This window comes from Oryctolagus cuniculus, chromosome 12, assembly GCF_964237555.1.
Source record: "Oryctolagus cuniculus chromosome 12, mOryCun1.1, whole genome shotgun sequence".
NCBI lineage: Eukaryota > Metazoa > Chordata > Mammalia > Lagomorpha > Leporidae > Oryctolagus > Oryctolagus cuniculus.
This window is the reverse complement of record NC_091443.1, coordinates 118,089,929-118,109,551: the sequence shown is the minus strand read 5'-3', so window position 1 is coordinate 118,109,551 and position 19,623 is coordinate 118,089,929. Positions and strand designations below refer to the sequence as shown.

The 19,623-nt window shown below is 38.4% G+C and overlaps 1 pseudogene; it reads left to right on the top strand.

Annotated features, from left to right (window-relative positions):
* Nucleotides 1–18,869, top strand: part of LOC100341405 (E3 ubiquitin-protein ligase TRIM13-like) — a 38,194-nt pseudogene extending 19,325 nt beyond the window's left edge.
* Nucleotides 18,870–19,623: the final 754 nt, after the last annotated feature.

The window sequence follows — 19,623 nt, the reverse complement described above, 5'->3', positions numbered from 1 at the left end:
AGCCCCTTCTCTGTGATGACACCACTCCACATGCCCACTGCTCTCCTGCATGCTGCTCTTGAGCTCTAGCCTTTTAGCTTGCAACCAACCAACCGCAGTTGGCTCTAATCACACACACACATCATGCTGCAAATATCACACATTTGAGAAAGGACTTACTGTTACAGACCCACTGGTGTGTGGGGACGGGGATGGCTGAGCACACCCTGGCACCTGCTCTAAGAAGTGACACAAAGGGCCCCAGGTCTCAGAGCTTGCCCTTCGAGTGTTTACAGCATCTCTTGGTTTGGTTTGAAGAGGTCAATTATTTCTGAGTTTTCGGTCCAGTGATCTGACAGCTACCAAGAAATTAATTCTCCCATTCCTTAATCAGGCATTTGAAACTTATTAGCAATATGTGTATTTCTACATCTTTGAATAATGACTACTTCTCTGAAGGAAACAGTGAGAGACACCATGGAGGTTTCCTCTGGTAGGGTAAATCACACTTAGTAATATATGATTCAAATTAGTAGATCATTTTCCATTTTGACTTAAAGATCCTACCAGTTTCTGCTTACTACATTGTACTTCAGAACTCTTTCACATTAAATATGACTAATATGCATTTCCATATTTTGAAAGAGAGTATAAAAACATCTCACAGCTTTTAATAAAACTTTCCATTTCCCTTTTGCAGCAAAGAGACAAAATTAGTTCAACACACCAGAATGAGAGGGGGGAAAAAAACTCAACTACCTATTTAATTGTTTTATTGGTAAATAGTTTAATTTGGGATTAGTGTTTCTTTTCTTTTTTTAATAACCAGAGCTGCACTGATCTGAAGCCAAGAGCCATGGTCTTCCATGTGGTTGCAGGGGCCCAAGGACTTGGGCCATCCTCCACTGCTATCCCAGGCCATAGCTGAGAGCGGGATCAGAAGAGGAGCAGGTGGGACTAGAACTGGTACCCATATGGGATGCCGGTGCCACAGGCAGAGGATTAACCTGTGTCATGATGCTGGCCCCTGGGATTAGTGTTTCAAGATATGAATTTTGAGGACAAACAGTTCAGCCCAGAACAATGAAAAGGGACCCACTGCTCTGCCTCAGAGGTGGGCAGTTCTAAGGAGGACTGAATATTTGAAGTTAGGAGTAGGGCTCCTCACAGCATTTTCAATACAATCGCTCTCTTATATGGGCACCTGCATGAACACACATACACACACAGACACTTACACTTGTATACACATACACAAACCAGTATGGGATGTCTAAGTGTTTTGTATAGGTAAAATCAATATAATATCTGATATGATGAAATTAGGGAACAATTAACTGTGATGAGAAGTAGAAAAATGGTAATAAAATCTGCAGTTACACATATATATGGCATCCACCATTCATTGTTCCTAAAAAGTAAACATTAGAATACATGATTTCTAATACATGATTTCTAGAAATCATGCCTTACATCAATATAGACTAGTCTACATGAGAGATGTTTTCTTAAAGACCTTGCAAATTTTAACTTGTTGCTCTAAATTAGCCATTAGGATTATAGAACACATAGGAAAGAAACAACCAAAAAGGCATAATCTATTGATGCAACTAAAATTTTGGCATATTCTCTCGTTTATCTTTTCATTACCTATTAAATTAAGTTCATACTTCATTATCAATGAATTTTCAATTCCTTGAAATTTCATGTATCATCTAAGGTTTTCAAAATTATTGTCAAAGGTGTTTTAAATACGTGAATGAATTTTACTAATTCAATGAACTTGGGGTGACTAGTACAGAATTTTTTTCTAAAGATGTATTTATTTATTTGAAAGTCAGAGCTACACAGAGAGAGAAGGGGAGGCAGAGAGATAGAGAGATCTTCCATCTGCTGGTTCACTCCACAACTGTCTGCAATGGCCGGAGTTGTGCCGATCCAAAGTCAGGAGCCAGGAGCTTCCTCCAGGTCTCCCACATGGGTGCAGGGGTCCAAGGACCTGGGCCACCTTCCACTGCTTTCCCAGGCCATAGCAGAGAGTTGGATTGGAAGTGGAGCAGCCAGGACTTGAACTGGCACCCACATGGGTTGCCAGCACCACAGGCGGCAGCTTTACCTGCTACACCAGAACTCTGGCCTCTAGAATTTTTTAATTGCTAAAGTATAACAACACATATGACACTTTGGCTTCCTCAAAGCCTCCAAAGGATGTCAATAACCATGTGACTCTCAGGATATTGACAATTGATTGATGATGTTAATTGTCAGAGTTAATGTGTCATTACTGTATGACAATTACAAGTAATTCATGAATTACTTGTTCATTACAATTCATTACAATTGAAAGATCTTTATAAAGATTTCTTATAGGACAGCAAGTAGTTATGTAGACCTACATTATTCTTAAATTGGTGAAAATTCCTTAAATATAAACAGAAATCCAACCCTCTAAATGCTCTTTAAATGGTCTCAAAAACAGCCGTGAATGAAAACATAACTGCTAAAATCTACTAAGATTGAGGCTGGTGCTGTGGCATAGTGGGTAAAGCTCCACTTCTGATCCAGCTCTCTGCTATGGTCTGGGGGAGCAGTAGAGGATGGCCCAAGCCTTTGGGCCCCTGAACCCTCTTGGGAGACTTGAAAGAAGCTCCTGCCTTCTGGCTTTGGATCAGTGCATGTCTGGTAATTGCAGCCATCTGGAGAGTGAATGAATGGATGGAAGACTTTCTCTCTCTCTCTCTCTCTCTCTCTCTCTCTCTGCCTCTGACTCTCTGTAACTTTGCCTTTCAAAATAAATAAATCTTTTTTTTTAAATCTGCTGAGATTAAGTAACAGCATGGAAATTCAGTGATATTTGAATTTAGATTTTCTCTTTCCCTCTCCTCTCCTGAATCATTGTCAGTAAACTGCAGTCCAATTGTGTGAAGCCAAGAATGGGAAGTTTTCCTTTCTGCCAGTTGACTGGATACCTTGGATGTGAGAAATCATCTCTACTTCTCCTCCTTTCCGTGGGCCTGTTGCTGTTCCTGTGCACTGTGAGTGCAATTGTGAGGTGGGCCCCAGGCCCAACTTGTGGATGGGCTCCACATTGGGCATGAGAACTCTTGGAAACCTGCATCCATCAAATGGGATGTTCACAGTACAAAATTCTATGAAAAAAACTAACTAGATTTGTGTTTAGTTCGGGTTGGAGGGATGAAGCCATCATTAAGGAACAGTTATAGAGTACTGAGTTTGTAGCTGAAGTGGTAAATGTGTTCTTAATTGACAGCCATCATGATTCCATATATCTGTTAAAACCACTCAATTGTACACTCTGAATGGAAAAGTTACATGATAATTAAGTGAACATAATATCTCCAAAAGTAATTAAAAATTTGTATTTCAGATCATTTTAAAACATGTACATTGAATTATTTGAATTCATGTAACACTTTATACACTAATATTCCAAAATCAAGTATGCATAAAATGAGAATTCTCATCTTTGTTATGCATTCTATATGTAGACATGGCTAAAAATGCTTGAGAAAATTAAACTTAATAGAATGATTAACTCAGGGAGCAGGTTTTCTGTGGATGGTGAAGAGGAAAGTGGTATTTATCTTATCTATGTCTGTTTCTAAAGAATATTAAATGAATTAATATAGGACTAAACATAATCAGACATGAGATGCATGAATGTATATATTTTCATTAATGATTATTACAAGATTGACTTGGATCTTAATTCTTGTAAGATCTTCAGTCAATTCCACTCTGATTATCACTCTCTCTATGTTTACCACAGCAGCTACATTATATACATTTTTGTAGATTTAACACAAAATATATATTAGTACTCAGGTCATTGATAAGTGGCTTGAAATTACAAGTGCTAATCACTATGTGGGAGGTATAACATTAATTCAGACAGAGGAATTGAGTTGACAAAGGGAAGTCAGCAACAATTGAGTGTGGCTTTCCCACTTTGTCTTCTCAAGGATCCCCATTGAATCTATATCTCCAATTTCAAAATAAACAACTCCTGCTGGCACATTGTAGGGAATCCTGCAGGAGTCCCAAAAGAGTTACAGAGCACCACTAGCCCAAAAAGAAAGAGAAAAATCAAACCAAGATCGAGTTACTTTAGCTAATGCTACTAAGCACGAGGAACTGCCCAGATCTTCTGCCAGAAACAGACACAGCTTGTCAGCACGATAAGGACAGAAGAACATTACATCATAAAGAAGCAGCCAACCAGCTGGCCACTACTTTACTTCACCCACTTTACCGTATCACAATTGGTCTCACTCAGAAGGCTTCTATCACACCATTGGCCACACCCAAAACCAACTTCTGGTTGGTGACACCCAAAAAGGATGGGCTTGTGATTGAGGATGCCCTAGATCACAATCACTGCCCACCTACCCCAGAGAGGGGATAAAAATCAAGCCTCACAACTGCTTTCCATCCTCTTGGGCAACAATGGCTTATTCCAAGTGATGGCTGAGTGGATCTGCTGCATCTTGTCAAAGCTCTGCCAAATTGTTCACTGGCCAAAACTCTGCTTGCCAGACACTATATCTTCTATTTGCTTTGCAGTATTCTTTGCATTGTTCTGTATAAACATACTGACTTACATAAAAGCAGAAGGCATATTTGGCATAAAAGTTATTAATGTTATAAGAGATATTTTTGGCAAGCTATTTATGATCAAAGTGCCCGGCCACTTTGGTAATATTTTCATCAAGATGTTTCCAGATTGTCAGTATGATTGTAGATTGGAGTAGCAGGGTTGGTGGTGAAATATGGGGGGGGGGCTTGAGATTGAAATTTGAAGAAATTGAAGGATAATATAGGAAATGATGAGGCATCTCATACTATTCTGTTTCTGTCTCAGGAGCAGTAGTAAAGTTTGTCAAGATGTCTTCTAATTGGTCATCCCAATAATTGGTATACAATGGTGAGATGATGAATATTTAATTGTGGAAGTAAGTCATCGATATAGGTTATTATATTTTTGATGAACTATTCTTGATTTATACCAATGCTATCTGTCTCATCATCAATCAAGATGAAATCTTCATAATTTTCATCTGTTTCCATACACTCCTGGGCTCTTTATTCACATTCCTGGGTTGTGTATCCAATTGGGAATTGATCCAGTGTAAAAGGTGATGAATGGAATCTTTGTATAATTCCATCTGGGCTCTGCAGTTCTACCATATATGTATATGGGTTTGTACTGATTATAGTCCAATTATTAATATCCATTGAATTTTATTCTTTTAAGGTTTTGATCAAACAGAAGGTGTAGTTGGAGATGAGCTTTCTCTACCAGTCACTGCTGTTCACTGACTGTTCATAAAATGTTAATGTCAAGACAGGACAACCACAGTAAAGGTTAAACAGGTTGTATATATTGTAGGAAGCATGTTTGGAAGAACCTTGAAGTTGATTTCATGGGGTTGCACAGGCAGATTGGCATCCCATCATCAGGGTAGATCAGTGTTATTGAGTGTTAAATTTAATGTCTGTGTCAGTGTAAATGTTGAAGATGTTGGGCTCAAACTCTGAGGTTGGACTCTTGTGCAGGATACTCACCAGGATGTCTAGTAGTTGGTTGTCATAAATCCATCCAAGGGCAGTAATGGTTTTATGAAGGTAGTGATGGCCTGTATTGTTGATGGATCCAGATTGGGTTGGCTATTTGCTGGCATGATCCTACTTCAGATAAGCACAAGTTTTTTTTTTTTTTAAGATTTATTCATTTATTTGAAAGTCAGAGTTACACAGAGAGAGGAGAGGCAGAGAAAGAGAGAGAGGTCTTCCATCCGTTGGTTGGCCAAAATGGCTGGAGCTGTGCCGATCTGAAGCCAAGAGCCAGGAGCTTCCTCTGGGTCTCCCACATGGGTGCAGGGGCCCAAGGACTTGAGCCATCTTCCACTGCCTTCCCAGGCCACAGCAGAGACCTGGATCAGAAGTGGAGCAGCTGGGTCTCAAATGGTGCCCATATGGCTTGCTGGCACCTCAGGCCAGGGCATTAACTTGCTGCACCACAGTGCTAGCCCCAGCACAAGAGTATTGACCTGAGTTTACAAAAAATATTAACTCATCTCTCCTTGGGAGTTTTAATTGTTCTTTATTGCTTGTAGTCCAGTATGTGTTTCCTGGTCTGTTAGCTATAATTTCTTGTGAGGGTAACATTTGATCCTTAAATGTTTTTTTAAACTAACTTATAAGGTTTGACTTTGTGTTTTGAATTTTGTTGTGGTGTTACTTCTAATAAATCATTGGCATTTTGTGTTATGCTTTATGTGGGTGTTCTGTGTTTATTCTTGTTCTGGAGTTTAATTCAAAAACTGCAATGTCTAGGGCATTTTGCAATTTTTTTATTATTATTGTCTTGAAGTATTTCAGGTTTAATTCATCTGTTAAACCTTTCTATGTTACCACTAGCATGTGGATTATATGCCATATGGTAGTTCCATATTATTTTTTATTGATTGATTTATTTGAAAGTCAGAGTTACACAGAGAAAGGAGAGGCAGAGAGAGAGAGAGAGAGAGAGAGAGAGAGAGGTCTTGCACTCGATGGTTCACTCCTCAATTGGCCTCAATGACCGGAGCTGCACCAATCTGAAGCCAGGAGCCAGGAGCTTCCTCCAGGTCTCCCATGCAGGTGCGGAGGCCCAAGGACTTGGGCCATCTTCTACTGTTTGTCCAGGCCATAGCAGAGAGCTGGATAGGAAGTTGAGCAGTCAGGACTAGAAACCGGCACTCATATGGGATGCCAGTGCTTCAGGCCAAGATGTTAACCCATGGCGGCACAGCACCAGCCCCAGTTCAATATGATGTCAAAATTTTCTGCCCATCTTTTATATCCCATAAAGTGGGATCCTTGATCACTTTCAATCACTATTGGGACTCCAAAGAGTGAAATCCATGTCCGTAAATACTAATAGTGTTGTCCTGGTTTGGGTGTTTGCATTCTCTAGCAATTTCCAGTCCTGTTTCAGTGTCTACTATTGTACATGCATATTTCTTTTGGAGCTTGAGTAATGGATCTATAAAGTCTATTTGTAGTAAACAGCTAAATGTTCTAATTTTATAATTTAATGGTGGTTCTCTGTGTATAAATCTTGGTGATATATTTGGACAATCTGTACACATTTTAATAGCATTCTTACACTGTTGCCACGTAATGGGTAGGTTTCAATCAGGAACCCATTTGTACATTGCATGTGTTCCTATATGTCCTAGCCATTGATGTAATTGAAGAGTTTCTTTTGTTATCTCTAATGGATCAGTATTAACTATTTTCCATTTGGATTTTTCTTTAATTTTAGTGTATTTTTACTTTATATTCTCAATTTTGTTTAGTGATTTTCAATTTAGGTATGTTAATTTACCAATTATTAGGTTTTTTTTTTAGCTAATAGTTGCTATTTGATCTAAATCTGTCTACCACCTCATTGTATTGTGCTTCATGATGGGGTTTATTAGTACTGGCATCTACATGAGTAATCATTATTTTAAGTTTGTTAAATCATTATTTTAAGTTTATTTGGACTCAGATATCTTAGCACATGTCTCATTGGACCATATATCTTTACCACAGATTTGCCAATTATTTTTTTTCCATTTACTAGGCGAAATTGTGACTGCATTGTATGAGCACTGTGAATTATTGCAAATGTAAATGTGTTTGTGTCCTTCTTGGATTGTTTTTTCTACTGCTAACCAAATTGCAAGCGTTTCTGCATGTTGTGCTGAATTGTCTATTCCCTCTTTTGTCAGGATCATTCTATCTGAGGGTCTACAGGCTGCACCTTTCCAGGGTCTACCAAGGCTGAGCCACCTGTAAACCAGGCATTCCTGAGTTGCTCTGATCAGGTTGGTCCCCAAGTGCCAATGGGTTTAGGTGGTGGGTTTTGTGTTTGTGGTGGTGGAGTTGTCATCTCAGCCACCTGTGCAGTGACTTGATATGTTGCCACCTGTCTTTGCCTGTCTTTGCAGCTATTGGGATTGATCTTACAAGTTCTTTCTCAGCTGTGGTATTGTCTGCATTTGCAAAGGAAGATAATTTTTGTGTGTTGATTTTATATCCTGCTACTTTATCAAGCACATCTGGGAGTTCCAATAGTCTCTTTTTTAAAAGAAAGCTTTTATTTAATGAATACAAATTTCATAGTACAGCTTTAAGAATATAGTGGTTCTTCCTCCCCATTTCTGCCCTCCAAGCCCACTGGCTACTCCCTCTCCCATCCCATTCTTCATTAAGATTCATTATTAATTAACTTTATATATAAAAGACCAACTCTGTACTAAGTAAAGATTTAAACAATTTGTACACACATGCACACAGTATACAGTACTGTTTGAAAACAAGTTTTGCAATTAATTATCATAGTACAACTCATTCAAGACAGAGGTCCTACATGGGGAGTAAGTGCACAGGACTCCAGTTGTTGATTGAACAATTAACTCTCATTTATGGTGTCAATGATCACCTGAGTCTCTTGACATGAGCTGCAAAGTCTATGGAAGTCTTTTGAGTCCACAAACTCCAGCAATATTTAGACAGGGCCATAAGCAAAGTGGAAGTTCTCTCCTCTCTTCAGAGAAAAGTACATCCTTCTTTGATGGCCCCTTCTTTCTAATGGGATCTCACTCACACAGATCCTTCATGTAGAACATTTTTTGCCACAATGTCTTGGCTCTCCATACCTGAAATGCTCTCATGGGCTTTTTAGGAAGATCTGAATGCCTTAAGGGCTGATGCTGAGGTCAGAGTGCTGTTTAGGGCATTTCTCATACTATGAGTCCACTGTGCGGTCTGCTTCCCATGTTGGAACATCTCTGCTTTTTAATTCTATCTATTGTTATTACCAGACACTTGGTCTTATTTATTTGATCCCTTTGACACTTAACCCTATCTATATGATCAATTATGCACTTAATATAATCACTGTAATACATAAGGTGGCATTGAAGCCATCCAGCTTAATGAGATTGAGAGTCTCATGGCACGTTTTTAGGCTTACCCTTAGGTAAGTCTGTGGGAATGTGCTCCAAACTGTACAGCTTGTATCTCTCTTATTTCCACCCTTATTTTTTTTTTCATATTATCTTTTTTTTTTTAAACTTTTATTTAATGCATATAATTTTCCAAAGTACGACTTATGGATTACAATGGCTTCCCCCCCATACCGTCCCTCCCACCCACAACCCTCCCCTTTCCCACTCCCTCTCCCCTTCCATTCACATCATGATTCATTTTCGATTCTCTTTATATACAGAAGATCAGCTTAGTATACATTAAGTATGGATTTCAACAGTTTGCTCCCACACAGAAACATAAAGTGAAAAATAATAGATGATTTTTTTAAATGATGGTGAAATCAGAGCATACCTATTGTCATGTTTAATCCCAGTGAGAGTCAAGTTGGGAATTGATAATTTCTTTTTTTTTTTTTTTTTTTTTTTTTACAGAGGATCAGTTTAGTATGCATTAAGTAAGGATTTCAACAGTTTGCACCCCCATAGAAACACAAAGTGAAATATATTGTTTGAGTACTCGTTATAGCATTAAATCTCAATGTACAGCACATTAAGGATAGAGATCCTACATGAGGAGTAAGTGCACAGTGACTCCTGTTGTTGACTTTACCAATTGACACTCCTGTCTATGGCATCAGTAATCTCCCTATGCTCCAGTCATGAGTTTCCAAGGCTATGGAAGCCCTCTGAGTTCTCCGACTCTTATCTTGTTTAGACAAGGTCATAGTCAAAGTGGAGGTTCTCTCCTCCCTTCAGAGAAAGGTACCTCCTTCTTTGATGACCTGTTCTTTCCACTGAGATCTCACTCACAGAGATCTTTTGCCAGAGTGTCTTGGCTTTCCATGCCTGAAATACTCTCATGAGCTTTTCAGCCAGCTCCGAATGCCTTTAGGGCTGATTCTGAGGCCAGAGTGCTATTTAGGACATCTGCCATTCTATGAGTCTGCTGAGTATCTCACTAACAACGAAATCCAGTCATTTGCAACAAAATGGAGGAATCTGGAACACATCATGCTGAGTGAAATAAGCCAGTCCCAAAGGGACAAATACCATATGTTCTCCCTGATCGGTGACGACTGACTGATCACCAAGAGGGAAACCTGTTGGAGTGAGGTGGACACTATGGGAAATGGTGGCTTGATCAGCATAGCCCTGACTGTTAATGAACAACTTAATACATTATCCCTCTTAGTAGTTTTTTTTATCTGTTCTACTTAATATGACTGGTTTAGATCTGTAATTGATGCACAGTTATTCTTAAGTGTTGAAAATTAACTGAAATGTGATCCCTGTTGAACATGGTGGTGGGAATGGGATTAGGGAAGAGATGTATAATTTGGGACATGCTCAGGCTGACTTGCCCCAAGTGGTGGAGTTGGAAGCATACCAGGGGATTCCAATTCAATCCCATCGAGGTGGCATGTACCAATGCCATCTCACTGTTCCAGGTGATCAGTTTCAGTTCACAGTTGGTCATGGTGAAGGGACTGGGAGTCAAAGGGAACACATAGACAAGTCTAGTACCTGCTAACGCTAACCGATAGAATAAATAAAGGGGAGAGTGATCCACCCTTATTTTTTACTGGGATATATTTTCCATTGAATTAATACACCTATGATTAATTCTATTTTAAGTAAAGAGTACAACCAATGGTATTATGTAGAAAAAAAAATGGATAATAAGCTGTTCCTTGACATTCAAGACAAGGGCTGTTCAAGTCTTTGCTTCTCATCGTATCAATTTTACTTCTACAGGTTTCCTTTTAGGTGCTCTGTTAGTTGTCACAGAATAAGGAGAACATATGGTATTTGTCCCTTTGGGACTGCCTTATTTCACTAAGTATGATTTTTCCAGATTCATCCATTTTGTTGCAAATGACCCATCTTCCATTGATGGGTGACTAGGTTGTTAATTCCATATATTAGCTATTGTGAATTGAGGTGCAATAAACATGAAAGTGCAGATAACTCTTTTGATGGCTGATTTCATTTCCCTTGGGTAAATGCTAAGGAATGGGATGGCTGGGTCATATATTCAGATTTCTGAACTATCTTCAAACTGTCTTCTATAGTGATTTTACCAGTTTGCATTCCCACCAACAGTGGATTAGTGTACCTTTTCCCCCAAATCCTCACCATCATTTATTGTTTATTTCTGTATGAAAGCCATTCTAAACAGAGTGAGGTGAAGCCTCATTGTGGTTTTGATTTGCACTTCCATGATAGCTAATGATCCTGAACCTTTTTTCATGTGTCTGTTGGTCATTTGGATTTCCTCTTTTGAAAAATGTCTGTTTAAGTCCTTGGCCCATCTCTTAACTGGGTTGATTGTTTTGTTGTTGTGGAGTTTCTTGATCTCTTAGATTCTGGTTATTAATCCTTTATCAGTTGAATAATTTGTGAATAATTTCTCCCATTCTGTTGGTTGCCTCTTCTTTTTCTTGACTGTTTCTTTTTGCCGTACAGAAACTTGTCAATTTGAAGTAATCCTGTTTGCTAATTTTGGTTTTGACTGCCTGTGCCTCCAGGGTCTTTTCCAAGAACTCTGCCTGGCCAATGTCTTGCAGGGTTTCCCCAATGTTCTCTAATAATTTGATGAAATCAGATCATAGATTTATATCTTTAATCCATGTTGAGTGGATTTTTGTGTAAGGTGTAAGGTAGGGGTCTTGTCTCATACTTCTGCATGTGGAAATCCAGTTTTCCCAGCAGCATTTGTTGAAGAGGCTGCCCTTCCTCCAGGGATTGGTTAGCTCCTTGGTCAAATATAAGTTGGCTGTAATGTTTGGATTGATTTCTGGTGTTTCTAGTCTGTTACACTGATCTGTCCATCTGTTTTTGTACCAGTACCAGGCTGTTTAGATTATAATTGTCTTGTATGATGTCTTAAAGTATGGTATTGTGATGTCTCCAACTTTGTTTTTGTTGTATAAGATTGTTTTAGCTATTCAAAGTCTCCTGTGGATCCATATGAATTTAGGCACCATTTTTTCTAGATCTGAGAAGAGTGACATTGGTATTTTGATTGGTATCACATTGACTTTGTAAATTACTCTCTGAAGAATGGACATTTTGATGTATTGATTCTTCCAATCCATGAACATGGAAAATTTGTCCATTTTTTGTGTCTTCTTTTATTTCTTTATTTAATGTTTTGTAATTTTCATTGTAGAGATCTTTGTTTTTTTTTTAAAACTTTTCTTTAATGAATATAAATTTCCAAAGTACGACTTATGGATTACAATGGCTTCCCCCACATACCGTCCTTCCCACCCACAACCCTCCCCTTTCCCACTCCCTCTCCCCTTCCATTCACATCAAGATTCATTTTCGATTATCTTAATATACAGAAGATCAGCTTAGTATACATTAAGTATGGATTTCAACAGTTTGCTCCCACACAGAAACATAAAGTGAAAAATAATAGATGATTTTTTTTAAATGATGATGAAATCAGAGCAGACCTATTGTCATGTTTAATCCCAGTGAGAGTCAAGTTGGGAATTGATAATTTCTTTCTTTTTTTTTTTTTTTTTACAGAGGATCAGTTTAGTATGCATTAAGTAAGGATTTCAACAGTTTGCACCCCCATAGAAACACAAAGTGAAATATATTGTTTGAGTACTCGTTATAGCATTAAATCTCAATGCACAGCACATTAAGGACAGAGATCCTACATGAGGAGTAAGTGCACAGTGACTCCTGTTGTTGACTTTACCAATTGACACTCCTGTCTATGGCATCAGTAATCTCCCTATGCTCCAGTCATGAGTTTCCAAGGCTATGGAAGCCCTCTGAGTTCTCCGACTCTTATCTTGTTTAGACAAGGTCATAGTCAAAGTGGAGGTTCTCTCCTCCCTTCAGAGAAAGGTACCTCCTTCTTTGATGACCTGTTCTTTCCACTGGGATCTCACTCACAAAGATCTTTTGCCAGAGTGTCTTGGCTTTCCATGCCTGAAATACTCTCATGGGCTTTTCAGCCAGATCCGAATGCCTTTAGGGCTGATTCTGAGGCCAGAGTGTTATTTAGGACATCTGCCATTCTATGAGTCTGCTGAGTATCTCACTTCCCATGTTGGATCACTCTCCCCCTTTATTTACTCCATCGGTTAGCGTTAGCAGGTACTAGACTTGTCTATGTGCTCCCTTTGACTCCCAGTCCCTCCACCATGACCAACTGTGAAGTGAGATTGATCACCTGGAACAGTGAGATGGCATTGGTACATGCCACCTCGATGGGATTGAATTGGAATCCCCTGGTATGCTTCCAACTCCACCACTTGGGGCCAGTCAGCCTGAGCATGTCCCAAATTATACATCTGACATCCTTTGTTAAGTTTATTCCAAGGTATTTGACTTTTTTGTAGCTATTGTGAATGGGGTTGATCTTAGAAGTTCTTTCTCAGCCATGGCATTGTCTGTGTATACACAGGCTGTTGGTTTTTGTGTATTGATTTTATATCTTGCTACTTTATCAAACTCTTCTATGAGTTCCAGTAACCTCTTAGTGGATTCTGTTGGGTCCTCTATATATAGAATCATGTCATCTGCAAATAGGGATAGTTTGACATCCTCTTTCCTGAATTGTTTGATTTCTTTTCTTGCCTTATGACTCTGGCTAAAACTTCCAGTACTATATTGAATAGCAATGGTGAGAGTGGGCATCCCTGACTGGTACCGGATCTTAGTGGGAGTGCTTCCAACTTTTCCCCATTCAGTATGAGTTGGTCGTGGGTTTGTTATGAATTGCCTCGATTGTGTTGAAGAATGTTCCTCTAAACCCAATTCGCTTAGATTTTTCATCATGAAAGGGTGTTGTATTTTGTCAAATGCTTTCTCTGCATCTAATGAAATAAGCATATGGTTTTTGTTCTTCAATTTGTTGATGTGATGTATCACATTGATTTGCAAATGTTGAACCATCCCTGCATACCAGGAATGAATCACATTTGGTTCAGGTGAATGATCTTTTTGTCATGTTGTTGGATTCAATTGGCCAGAATTTTGTTGAAAATTTTTGTGTCTATGTTCATCAGGGAAATTGGTCTGTAATTCTCTTTTTCTGTTACATCTTTTTCAGCTTTAACAATTAAGGTGATGCTGGTTTCATAGAAAGAATTTGGGAGGATTCTTTCCCTTTCAATTTATTAAAAAATTTCAGAAGAATTGGTTAGTTTTTTAAGTATTTGGTAGAATTCAGCAGTGAATCTATCCAGTCCAGGGCTTTTCTTTGTTGGGAGGGTCTTCATTACTAATTCAATTTCTGTCTTTGTTATGTGTCTGTTTAGGTTTTCTACATCTTCATGGCTCAATTTAAGTATGTTGTAAGTGTCCAAGAATTTATCTATTTCTTCTAGGATAAGATGAGTAAAAATAGAGGCATACTTGTGTGCCTCACAGTAGAAAATAAAGAAATTACATGTTTACATGTCTTTATAATTAAAAATGCAGTCAGAATGACAATACTTATTGCACATCTTGGAGTACCAATGGTATTTATTTATTTATTTATTTATTTATCTATTTTGACAGGCAGAGTGGACAGTGAGAGAGAGAGAGAGACAGAGAGAAAGGTCTTCCTTTGCCGTTGGTTCATCCTCCAATGTCCGCCGAAGCTGGCACGCTGCAGCCGGCGCACCGTGCTCATCCAATGGCAGGAGCCAGGTACTTATCCTGGTCTCCCATGGGGTGCAAGGCCCAAGGACTTGGGCCATCCCTCACTGCACTCCCTGGCCACAGCAGAGAGCTGGCCTGGAAGAGGGGCAACTGGGACAGAATCCAGTGCCCCAGCTGAGACTAGAACCCAGTGTACCAACACTGCAAGGCGGAGGCAATGGTGTTTTTATATTTTTCATATACAAAATAATCATATGATATTCAGCTTTAAAATACTAGTATGCTTGTGAGAAAGTTAGAATTGGAGTCATTATAGAAGATAACCAATTTTAAAATTAAAATATTTTAATTCTAAAATAATTTTAATTAAAATAAAGATGAGGGAAGAGGGGCAGATGACATCAGGTAATAGTTATGAAAATCTAGCTATATAGGAATAATCAGTTCTTAGCTTTCCCAGTACAGCAAAGTAACTATAGATCACAATATTGCATTATATACTATATGAACAATTAGAGGGGAGGAGCTGATGAGCTTAGAAAAAAAACTATAAGGAAATGGAAACACTAATTACTTGATTGATCTACTTATACATGTTTTGAAATATTGGATTATACTCCCTAAGTTTTACAAGTACCACATGTTGATACAAAAGACGAAATAGTTGTTTTCTGGGAAAAAAAAATGCTTTATAGAAATGATGTATATGTGGGGCCAGTGCTGTGATGTAGTGGGTAAAGCTGCTGTCTGCAGTGCTGGCATCCCTTATGGGCACTGGTTTGAGTCCTGGCTGCTCCATTTCCAATCCAGCTCTCTGCTATGGCCTGGGAAAGCAATAGAAGATGGTCCAAGTCTTTGGGCCCCTGTGCCCATGTGGGAGACCTGAAAGAAGCTTCTGGCTCCTGGTTTCAGATAAGCACAGTTCCGGCCATTGTGGCCAATTGGGAGTGAACCAGTGGATGGAAGACCTCTCTCTCTCTCTGCCTCTCCATCTCTCTCTGAGTAACTCTTTCAAATAAAGAAATAAATCTTTAAAATAAAAGAAAATTGAGAGTCACCAATTAAACAAAAACTTTAAAAAAATGGATGTATAAGTAATGAATATTTATAACATTTATTATTTTTATTTACTTATGTATAGTATGCATAGTTTTGGAAGAAATGCATGACATTTATATGTACAAGAGTGCATGTATGTGAACACAAGCATCATTTTTACTGTAAGAGTTTAACACTAAGAGATTACCTGTCACTTCAGGATGAAATAAAATGTCTTCCCTGTACCTCTTTAAGAGAAAAACTTACACTATATTGACAATATTTTAAATTGTTTAGGGGTGGGGTGGCACGGTGGTGCACTAGGTTAATCCTCTGCCTACAGCACCGGCACCCCATATGGGCACCAGTTCTAGTCCTGGTTGCTCCTCTTCCAGTCCAGCTCTCTGCTGTGGCCCAGGAAGGCAGTGGAGGATGGCCCAAGTGCTTGGGCCCCTGCACCCACATGAGACCAGGAAGAAGGACCTAGCTCCTGGCTTTGGATTGGCATAGCTCTGGCCATGGAGGCCATTTGGTGAGTGAACCATTGGAAGGAAAAGCTTTCTCTCTCTCCCTGTCTGTAACTCTACCTGTCAAATAAATAAATAAATAAATAAATAATCTTTAAAAAATTGTTTAGGGGCATTTATTTTCATTTTATCAAAAATGTTCAAAATATTTGCTGACATTCATTTTCTATGAAATTATTTTTGAAACTAATGAAAGTATCCATTGAAATGCTTTTAACACATTGACTATCATATTAATGTCTGTTGTTAAGGTAAATGAATTTACTATAAATTCAAGAATAACACTTCTTTTGTCATCTTTGTTTAAATGAAAAATGGTCTTAGAGAATACCAGGGGCTGACTTTTTAAGAAATAATTTTTACTTATTTATTTATACTTGGATTTTTAATGTTAGATCATTAAAATGTAGAAATAAATTTAATGTTGAGTCTAACATATTGACTTTTCATAAGATTTATAGGTTTTTCTTTGGTTATTTAAGTTTTTCTCTTTTGGACTGTCAGATTGATATGGGTGGGGTTATGTTAATTTTGTTCACCACTATGTAACTTTAGTACTTACCATAACATCTGATGCAAATATAATGTTTGGTAATTTTAAACCTGCAAATGTCTTACATTGCACTTAATTAGTGGTTGGGTCACTCATGAATATTAACATTTTAAATCATGATTTTACATGTAAAATGGCTTAATATGTTTTACATGTTAGATTTTCCATTAAGCTTTTTATTTTAAAATACTGTCCCTCTGCTGAAAATATTTGTGCCGCTAGAGCCACCGATCCGATTAGAAAAAAGAATTTTCATTAACATTTTCTACTTTCTAATGTTCTTTATCAAAGAAAATCATTCAAGAACTTGAACTTCATGGCTCCTACATGGGCATATCAATAACGGAGACCAATCACACTATGCAAAGTAAACATAGATTAAAACATTTCATCTAAACCACTAGTTTCCAAACATGATGTTTGAAGACTTTGATAGTTCCTCAGGAACTGCATGCAGTGCAGGTGTGGTGAGGTTAAGCTATTATGGTTCTGAGAGCTCTCTTTGTTTGAATCAGTTGATATTATCTGCATGATCAATGAGAACTGGACATTGGGTTTTATTTTATACAAGGGTTTGGAGAAAACGAGCTTGAAGAAAAATGTTTGACAAACAGTGAAATAAGGATGTAAATCAAAAAATAGATCTTATAACTACTGACATTTTAATTACATTTTGTTTTGTCTAAAAGAGTCTAGAGTTTAGTATCTGTAGGATATGTCATAATGGAAGAAACAGGGAAAACCTCTTCATTTAGCCAACCAATTTAAAACATGTTCTTTTCTCACAACACTGACTCATCTAATGACTGAGGAATGTTCCCTTTTGAAAAATGATAAAGAAGTAATGTGGGGCCATGAATCCATCTTGCAGCCATTACTGGCACATATCACGTGGCCCCCATGGCTGGAGGGGGTGTGGCATATCCCTCATGATGCCAGAGGCACTCCTTCTTGTAGAGCTGGATGGAGCTGCTGACTAACTGCTCATACTTCTTACTCAACCAGAAGATAGCATTTCTTCCCTAGAAATACCATTGTCTTTGGTGCCCTCTGACTTACAGAAGACTCCCTGAATGTGATGTAGTGCTTGAAGATCTCATGTGCCCAATTTGTTGCAATCTGTTTGATGATCCTCAAGTTTTGCCTTGCTCACATAACTTCTGCCAAAAGCGCCTGAAAGGTCTCAGAGGGAACTGTGCAGAATTTATTGTGGAGACTATCATCATTCAAGTGTCCCTCCTGCCATAAGAAAATGTCAGCTGCTGGAGTTAGCAGGCTGCAGGTTAATTATTCCCTGATGGGTATTGTGGAAAAGTAGAACAAGATCAAGATTTCTCCCAAGATGCCCGTGTACAAAGGACTCTTGGGGCAGTCCCTCATTGTTTTCTGCCTGACTGATATGCAGCTGATTTGTGGGATCTGTGCTATTCCTGCTGACCACACCAAGTATGTCTTCTGATCTATTGAAGATGCCTCTGCTCAGGAAAGGAATGCCTTTGATTTCCTCTTCCAGAGCTTTGAGACAACGTGTAGGGGAGATGCTCTTTCTCACTTGGATACCTGGAAACTAGCAAGAGAAAATACTCAACAGTTACTGACTAAAGATTAAGATGAAATTAAGAAAAAAAAGATAAAATTAAGAAATTTTTTGAGAAGTTGAAACAAACATTGGATCAAAAGGATAATGAAGGATAATGAAATCCTATCTGACTTTGAGATCAGAAATTTGCAGTTCTGCAAGCTTATGACCCAGAGGTTAACCAACTCAACACCACCTTACAGGAACAATGATTGGCCTTTAACATGGCTGAGGCTTTCAAAGACTTGGCAGAACCCATGATGTTTCTGCAACAGATGTAGGCATTCTGGGAGAAAATCAAGGTCATCAAGGAAATCCCTTTACCTGCCTCTTAATTTTCCCAGAAGCACTTTGATGAAGAACATTGACCAGTTAGTGTGAGAACATCAAATTAGTAGATGTGGATACTTTCTTTGCCTCAGGGCACTGTCACATTCATTAGCAAGATTCCCTGGCACTTTTATCAGTTATTTGTAGTAGTCTTTCTGCTTGACTTTCTCATTTTCTTCAGTCCCACTGCATCCCTAAAATGATCTTTATTTGATGAATATGCAGGCAATTCACTCTGTCAGCCTATGTTCTTTGGGTGGGTGCACCTTATTAGCTGTGGTCTCACCAATCCTTATCCACACTAACACAGAAGGCCTCTATAGCAATCCTGACAGCCAGAGCAAGTACAACGGCGTACTGAACTCCTGGAGAAAGATCGATCTGTAAGGGCAGTTCATGACATCAAAGCCACAGATATCAGGTTAGATAAATAAGATTTAATGCAGAGGTACATTTTGATGGCTGAGTTGTTACAAGACTTTATTTGGAAGGACAAGATTTTTGACTAAGTGATATATGAAATTGAAGATATGAAACACTAGAACTAGAGACCTATGCACTTAAACTTAGAAAAAATATCATTGATGCCTTAGGAACTGAAGTCCATAGACTTGAGAATGAACAAAAAAAAAGAAAAATCCTGAAGTTCCATGTGTAAATCTGCAGATATTATAAAATGATACAATGAATCACTTCGGAAGCATGTTTGCCCAGCCACTCTGAAAAGCCATTTCCTACCCTTTCATGCTGACTACAGAGCCATTCAGAAGACATTGTTTCTAAGAAGAAGAAAATATTCTGTGTGAAGAGCAATTGAAGATCCACAGAACCAGAACAACTTCTTAAATTCTATGAGACATTACAAGTTGGATTAATCTGAAAATCCCATTTTTGTGATTCAGTATGGAACATTTTGGTATTTGAATTGCTTATAGTTTCTCATTTTAGCCTATCAAT